Source organism: Adiantum capillus-veneris, unplaced genomic scaffold (assembly GCF_014529385.1).
Source record: "Adiantum capillus-veneris isolate H3 unplaced genomic scaffold, ASM1452938v2 Hic_scaffold_33, whole genome shotgun sequence".
NCBI lineage: Eukaryota > Viridiplantae > Streptophyta > Polypodiopsida > Polypodiales > Pteridaceae > Adiantum > Adiantum capillus-veneris.
In genome coordinates, this window is record NW_028221440.1 from 134202 (window position 1) to 142878 (window position 8677).

The window sequence follows — 8677 nt, forward strand, 5'->3', positions numbered from 1 at the left end:
AGAGCTCGCACTTCGTCATCGAAATTGATTTTCACCGATCGAAGTTGACTTATGTTTGTGTTAAAGTCATTTAGGTGTTCTGCAACTGAACCATTCTCTGCCATTTTTAGATTGAACAAGCGCTTCATAAGAAATACCTTATTGGATGCCGATGGTTTCTCGTAGAAGTCGTCAAGTGACTTCATCAAGTCCTCCGTGGTCTTCATCTCCGAAACATTGAAGGCCACCGTTGACGTCAAGCTTAACCGGATTGTTCACATGGCATTTCGATCAAGGACAATCCATGCTTCATCTGCCATCGTTGCAGGCTTCTTTGCAAGATCGCCCAGTGGCAAATAGAGGTCCTTCTGGTAGAGATAGTCTTCAATCTGCATCTTCCAATGTTGGTAGTTTTTGCCGTTGAACTTCTCAATCTTGAGCTTCCCTTCCTCCGCCATAACTCCCACTCAATTCAAGGAATCCTTTCCTTGAGATAATTTAGCTACGAGCAAACCTTGCTCTGATACCAGTTGTTCGGAAATAAGACGTAGCTAAATAGATAATTGAGTAGATTACTTAATGGAGAGAGATAGATTTACATACACGAGATTATAGAGAGAGAGAGAGAGAGAGAGAGAGAGAGAGAGAGAGAGAGAGAGAGAGAGAGAGAGAGAGAGAGAGAGAGAGAGAGAGAGAGAGTACACACGATATACGTGGTTCACCCAATGTGGGCTACGTCCACGGGAAAGCAGCCACTCAATGGCTTTAGTACTTCAAAACAAGAAGTAGTTTACAAAGGGATTATACCCTTAATGGAGCTCCCGCCTTGCTTCACTCTCACCACCTCACACTCACCTTGTTGCATCAACTTCACACTATCAAATGTGTAGAAATGGCCTACTTTTATAAGCCAAAAGGGCTGCCCTCTCTTATGAGAGACACCCATGTGTAGCCGCCCTTGTGCGAATAAGTCCAAATCGAACCCTCCAATCCGCCCATGTGTGGCCGCCCTTGAGAAGACAAGTCCGCTTTTGAATTCGGCCACCGGCCATTGACTTCCGACCACCGGCCATCGGCCAACCGACCGGTTGTTTTCCGACCACTTTCCAGCCGCCGTCCGGCCATAATATTCTGACGAAAAGGAATATTCCGGTGAAAAAAAAAAGTCTCGGGGACCTCCACCCCCGAGCCCTCTAAAGTTGGCCCTGATTCTTGTCCATGAAAATTTTGGTTTCCGGTGAGTGATTTTCCTTCACACACGATGGCTTCTCCTCATGATGGGGGCCTTACAAATGTGCGCTTTTACCACAGAAAATTACAAGGGTAAATCAGGCTCCATACTTAACACATAGTAGGTTGCTTCTTGCTCAACCCTGATATACATGAACTGCCAAGCATGAAACAAAAACCACTTGTGGACACTCGCGTGTCAACACAACCAGCTCGATCTGAGTCCGAAAAAGCATGTAAGTCTGGCGGCAATGATCCCCCCTTGGGATAAAACAAGCCAAGGTGTAAAGTGCCACTAAGGTACTCAAAAATCCTCTTGACAGCCTGCCAATGCTTAGACCCTAGGCTAGGCATGAATTTGCTGACCTGTGAGACTGCAAACTGAATATTTGGCCTCGTGTTGCATACATAAATGAGGCAGCCAACAACAGTTTGGTAAAGAGTGACATCAGCAGGATTGCCAACATCATGTAGAATCAACTTCAAGCATGTTTCCATGGGAGTGGCAATAGGTTTGGAATCCTCAAGTCCAAACTTACATAGCAATGTCTCTATGTAACTTTTCTGACACAAGGCAATACCACCATCACACTGCTTAAACTGCATACCCAAGTAATGATGCAACAGCCCCAAATCTTTCATCTTGAAAGTAGCATTCAAATCAGCCTTAAATTCAGCAATATGTCTCTCATTTGGTCCAATGATCAGCAAATCATTAACATAAAGAACCACAATGAGAAGTACATCACCCTCACGCTTTACATACAATGTGCTTTCTGTTGGAATGTTACGAAAGCCTCATTTAACCAAATGAGTGTCAGCTTTCTCATACCAAGCACGAGGAGATTGCTTCAACCCATACAAAGCCTTCTTACATTTACACACTTTGTCCTCTTGTCCTTTTATGACAAAACCGCAAGGGTGCGTTACATAAACTTCCTCAAATATGTCACCATTCAAGAAAGCAGTAACAATGTCTGATTGATGTACATCCCAACCAAAATGAGCTGCCAATGCACATAGAAAACGCACAATAGTCATACGAAAAGTGGGAGCAAAAGTCTCTTCATAATCTATGCCTTTTTGCTGTGCATAACCCTTTGTAACAAGTCGAGCTTTAATGTGATCGATCATCATCCGGCTTGCGTTTCAACTTGTAAACCCACTTCGTACCAATGGCCGTTTTTCCAGGAGGCAAATCACATAAAGTCCATCTGTCATTTTCTATAAGTGCATCATATTCTGATTGCATGGTAGCCATCCAATTTTCTCAATTCTGTGCTTCATCAAAAGACAGAGGCTCCTCAACATCATGTAAACTAAACACAGCCAAAGCATAACAATCTGATGCATAAGATGCATGGGGAGATCCTGAACGAGTACGACTAGACAAAGGTGCATCCAATTTACTATCACGCAAAGTGTGCACCAGCCATTTTGGTATACCTCTAGCCTGCTCATTTTCAGTCCTTTCCTCATCAAGTACATCATGTACATCTACATCAGTAATAGGCTGATCTGTAACATTTTTAGAAACCCCCATAGGCTGTACATTTGCCTCATTGGAAATTACATTCGTATTTCCACCACTAAAAAGAGGCAACAAAGTGTCATAAATGTCTTGTGAGATTACATTACTGTCTCTAGTACATGACAGCAAGGGCTGAACAGAATCTTCCACAAACAATACATCGCGTGAAACCAGAATACGTTTTTTTTGCGGATGATACAACGTGTAAGCTTTGCTTTCAGCACTATAACGAACAAAATAACAATTGACAGCCTTATCATCCAATTTTCTGCGCTGTGTTTGTGGCACCAAAGCATATGCCAAACAGCCAAAAACACGCATGTGCTCAATAGAAGGCTTTCTATCATGCCATGGTTCATATGGAGTAATAGACTGCAAAGCTTTCGTAGGACACCTCTTAAGTACATAATTGGCACACATGATGGCCTCAAGCAAAAAAGAATGAGACAAAGCTTGACTTTTGACCATACATCGTGCCATTTCCGTAAGTGACTTGTTTTTCCTCTCAGCAACACCATTTTGCCGAGGTGTATAAGGCACTGTACATTGGTGTTTTATCCCACGACTAGCCAAAAATGCATTAAATTCATGAGACATATACTCCCCCCCCCCCGATCGGAACGGAGGGTGCCCATAGTACATTTCGAGACATTTTCAGCCAGAGCTAGAAATTGTTTGAAGCACATAAAAACTTTGGACTTTTCTTTAAGCGGAAATACCCATGCATGCTTGGAGTAATCATCAATGAAAGTCACAAAGTACAGGTAATTTGCCCAAGGACGGAGTTTGCATGGGCCCACAAACATCACTATGCACAAGCTGCAACCTGCATGTTGCGTAAACTGAACCATCCTTTGGAAACTTAGAACGCTGCATCTTACCCAAAATACAGTCTTCACAAACATGTTTGACAGGTGCTTCAAGAGGCGGCAAAGAAGCAACCATATCAGATTTCTGCAAACGCAGCAAACTGACAAAATTCAGATGACCAAAACATGCATGCCAAAGTTTTGCATCTGAAATAACCCTTGAATCTCCAACAACATTTGCAAAATTTTGTCCACACTTGTCATACAAAGTGAGCTTATACAGCCCACGGCACAAAAGGCCAGATGCAACAATTTCATTACCAAAACTGAGATCATGAACTGTACATCTGTCATCCACAAATTTGACTACAAGTCCAAGTCTAGCAAGTGCGGATATAGACAAGAGATTCTTCTTGATCCTAGGTACATAAAGTGCATCAACAAGTGTGAAAGAACTGCCATTAGCAGCAGTAAGCACGATCTTTCCAACTCCATGAACTGGATAAGCGGCATTGTTGGCACAAGTGACTGAATTTCCATGAGGGACAGACTCGAGAGAGGTAAACAATTCACGATGTGAGGTAATGTGCTTTGTAGCACCACCGTCGAAATACCACACATGTGAATCTACAGCAACAACTGACAAGCATGCATCATGGACAACAGGATTGTAAGTGCACTTTGTGCTAAAAGCCCATTCTGCATCAACATCAGCATTACAGTCTCCTTTCACAGAAGACTCAACAATGGCTACATTTGTAGTGGAACCAACATTTGCAGTGGAACCACCCTCTTTCTTCTTAGCCTCTTTGGCCTTCAACTTAGGACATGACTTGATCAAGTGATCATTAGCTTTAGAATAAGGGCAACGCATTTTCTTTTTGCCCTTATCACCAGAATTTCGAGACGAATTACTTCCAGCAGAAGCAATAGGAACAGAATTTTTGCCACTCGCAGCAGAACCATAAGAAGTGGCTGCATTACTGTTACCACCCTTTCTTTGAGAAGCAATAAAAGCCTGTTCAACTGCACGCTTCCTAGTCCTATTTTTTTGAGAAAGTGACTCTTGCAACAGAAATGTGCATAATGCATCAAACTTGACAACTTCAGGATTTCCTTGGGTCATCAGTCTCCAAGTACTAGCAAAAGTCTGGTAGGAATCTGGTAAGGCATCAAGAACAGTCTGCACAAGGGAACTGTCTGAACTGACTTCACCTGTAGAAATAAGTTGCTCATTGATATCCTTGAAACTAGCAAGGAAAGTGTCCATATCATCTTCCTCATGCATAATCTTCGACTCGAGCTCTTTACACAACAAAGCAATTTTAGCCTCATTGAGGCTTGCATAAAGACCTGCTAGAATATCCCAACCCTGTTTTGTAGATTTTGCTGAACGGATGTGAGGAACAATGGTGCGCTTCACAGAAAACGCAATCAATGCATGAGCTTGCACATCCTTTAACCTTGTTTTGTAGATTTTGCTGAACGGATGTGAGGAACAATGGTGCGCTTCACAGAAAACGCAATCAATGCATGAGCTTGCGCATCCTTTACATCCCAACGACCTTGTTCTGCCGTAGGCAAAACAATTCTAACAGCAGCAATCCTTGTAGCAAGACCTGCAACATCCTCAACATCGCCTACATCCTCAGAACAAGGACGTACATCAATGCCTTGCACAATGTTCCAGACGCCCTTTGACACAAGAACATGTTGCATCATATAAGCCCACATAGGGTAGTTGTCCCTATCCAACCTGTCCTCAGCAACAAACATCTTGAACACATATGTGTTGTTGTTGTTAGCCATGGTAAATGCTGCATTTGATGTGAAAACTGCCCAAAAGTAGGAGAAACGGAGCGGGAACAACTCGTGCTATATAGCACAAACTGTAGAAGACTATAAGGCACCTGTTATGCAGAAAACGGCACTGACAGAAATTTTGCACAAAATGACAAAATAGCCTGTGCAGTACTGCCTGTAGTGGAAACGGAGGCTGAAATGAGCCCGAATTTGTCGACCTGTGAATGCTCGCCAAAGCTCACTGAAATCGCAGAAAGTGGGCAGGCGTGTACTGGAGCAGCTGGCGACTAAGCCCGGGAGGAAGCAACTTGCTTTGATACCAATGGTTGGAATTAGGGTTGCAGAGAAACACACACAGCTTGGAGAAGACGAAGGAAGCTCAAGGCACACAATAGAGAGTGTATTACTTAGTGTGCAATGGAAAGATAGATAGCCCTAGAGTGATGGGCATATATACAATGCTCGGGGGAAAAAACTCCTAAAGAGGGGAAAAATGCCCCGGCTGTCCTAGTGTGTTTACACACATCACTACCGCATGTATATGGTAACACTTGATACCCTTGTATTTCAACTTCCAAATTGGGTATCTTCTTGTCTTCTAAGTTGGATCAATCGTCCATCACCTTTCTTTCCATATGAGTAGCAATGATGTATAATTGTCCAAGGATAAGAGGGTATGTAGACATCTCCTAGACATATATATAGAGGGTATGTAGACATCTTCCAGTAAATAGTTCTTCTTCATCTATCTCTAACATGCTCATAATAAAAAATCACAATACTAGGATATATTGTAAAAATGTTAGGGATATGTCCACTTGTTGGACTATCCCCCACCAAGTGAGTATATCCTCATGGTAAGGGTGCCCCCCCCCCCCCCCCTCTCTCTCTCTCTCATGACCAAATGGAAAAAACCAGCTCTCCTTCTTCCTCATATTTCCCTCCCCCCCGCACCCATTTTTTATCTTGGGTTATCTCTCTCTCTCTCTCTCTCTCTCTCTCTCTCTCTCTCTCTCTCTCTCTCTCTCTCTCTCTCTCTCTCTCTGTGCCTGTCGTAGCATTTCTCCCTCCTCAACCCCTTAACGCCTGAGTCTCCCCATGGGCGAGAGGCAGCCCTTTGGGTAGGCGTTAGGCCTATCCCCATAGCCTCGATCGCGAGCCAAAACCAAGCCCCTGCATCTCGTGGCGAGAACATCACCACAAAACAAGAATTTGAACGCAGCAACTTTCGAACCTCTCATATCTCGCAAAACCCGAATCTCCTGCAGCCTGGCTCACAAAGCTTGCACTACCTAACCCTGAACTCACAACCCTGCGAAGCTGTGTAAGCCTCACAAAGCAGCCTCATAAACCTTAACCGCCTGCAAACTAAGGATCTATTAAGGCCTAGTTTACAGTGGGGTCACACTGGTTTAGATAGGGGTCCCATTGGATTGTAGTGGGCTCTCATCATGAATACCCCAAAGGGTACTGCGAGGAGTCGACCAAGTTTTGCAGCCGTTGTAGCAGCGTCGAGTAAAAGCGATCGGATCAGAGAGCTTCAAAGAGTTGTTGATCAGATTATGGAAGAGAATCGCGACCTAAAAGCACGCCTTAGCAAGCTTGAGGCACGTTTCGACTCTGTGGTCAATGTTGCCACAGACAAAGCTAAAGAAGTTGAAGCCAAAGTCACCCAAGCTCACTCTGCAGTCATTAAAAAAGTGCAGACATGTGTGACAACGGAACTTCAAGAACAAAGACTTCAGGAAGAGAACTCCAAGGTCCGGATTGGTGGGTTCCCTCACCATGGTGCACCACTGATGATACCCTCGAAGAAGCGATTATCAAGCTCAACAATATTCTTCAAACAATCAACATCAAGCTGGAATCCATTTCTTGGATCAATGACACCCATAGGCAAGTTCCATTTGAGCATTGCCTTCTCACTTTCAAGGAAAAAGAGGAGCGGGTGAGGGTGCTGTGCCAATCCCACCTCCTCAAGGGAACGAAGGTTTGGATTGCTGAGGAGTTGACCTTGAATCAACTCAAGATGAAGAAACAAGAACTCAAAAAGGTCTACGAAGCACGAAAACAAGGAAAATGGGCAGTATATCGAGGAGGTAAGGCCATCATCCAAGAATTTCGAGCTCCCAAAGGGACTATCCCCTTACCCGACCCCACCTAGGTTTTGCTTCTTTTTTCCACCCTCTTGACGGAGCCTCAGTCCTTAACTGATATGTATCTAATGCCTTCTCTTAGAAGACCGAATTGTAATGTTTTTGTTTCCGGTCCCATGGGTCATATCTGACCTCCGTGGACGATAATGAAATCTATCTATCTATCTATCTCTCTTTCTCTCTAGCTCTAATGTGGATAGCTTCTCCACAAATTTTTACGTCCAAGCTTTTTCCTTTTAGTCCAACTCCCTCGCATCCCCCCATATTAAATCCCCCTTATTTTGCAAGGCTAAAAAACACAAAAACAACCTTGTACCAAAATATCCATAATAGTTTGTTGTATAATTTTTTTCTTTTAATTCAAAAATTCATTAGGAGGTTTTGAAATTTCTTAAAAAACACACATGAACGATGTAAAAACAACACAAGTTCATTCTCTCCCTCTCTATCTCTCTCTCTTTCTAAACTGATACCAAAGATAAAAAATAAAAGATAATGCTGTTCCTCTATCTCTCTCTCTCTCTCTCTCTCTCTCTCTCACTCTCCATCTCTCCCGCTCTCTCTTTCTCTGTCTATCTCACCCTTTAAGTTCATCTAGAAACCTCTGAACAGGAGGCTATTATTTCACTTCCCACTTTCTTGATCTCCATCTCTTTAGTTTCTCTCGAAATGAAATAGTGTGTTAGAGAAAACTCGGAAAAAACGAGGGTACTGAAGTTCTTTTACACATATAAAAACTTGAACCAATTTAAAACTTTCCCCATCTCTCTCTGTCTCTCTCTCTCTCTCAAGCCTTACCCTTGATTTTTTAAAAAATCCTCCTCTCTCTCTCTCTCTCTCTCTCTCTCTCTCTCATCCTCCCACAAACTAAACATTATCACCCTGGCCAACTAACCACACATTGGTGCAATCAATAACTGAAATCTATTTTAACACTGGTTGTAGCTTTTAAAAAACAAACACCGCGTTCACTGTAACACACCTCGAAGGCATTTTTTTTGCGTTTCCTCTTAGCCTACACTTTGACCCTGTCTTACTATGCCTTTGCGCACAAATCGATAGCTGCATCCACCCCTCTGCGAGCACACACAGCCTCACACACACACACACACACACACACACACACACACACACACACACACACACACACACACACACACACACACACA

General features: G+C 43.3%; 1 pseudogene; it reads left to right on the forward strand.

Moving 5' to 3' along the window:
• Positions 1–6803: 6803 nt before the first annotated feature.
• Positions 6804–7516, forward strand: LOC147416948 (uncharacterized; annotated as a pseudogene).
• The last annotated feature ends 1161 nt before the right edge of the window (positions 7517–8677 follow it).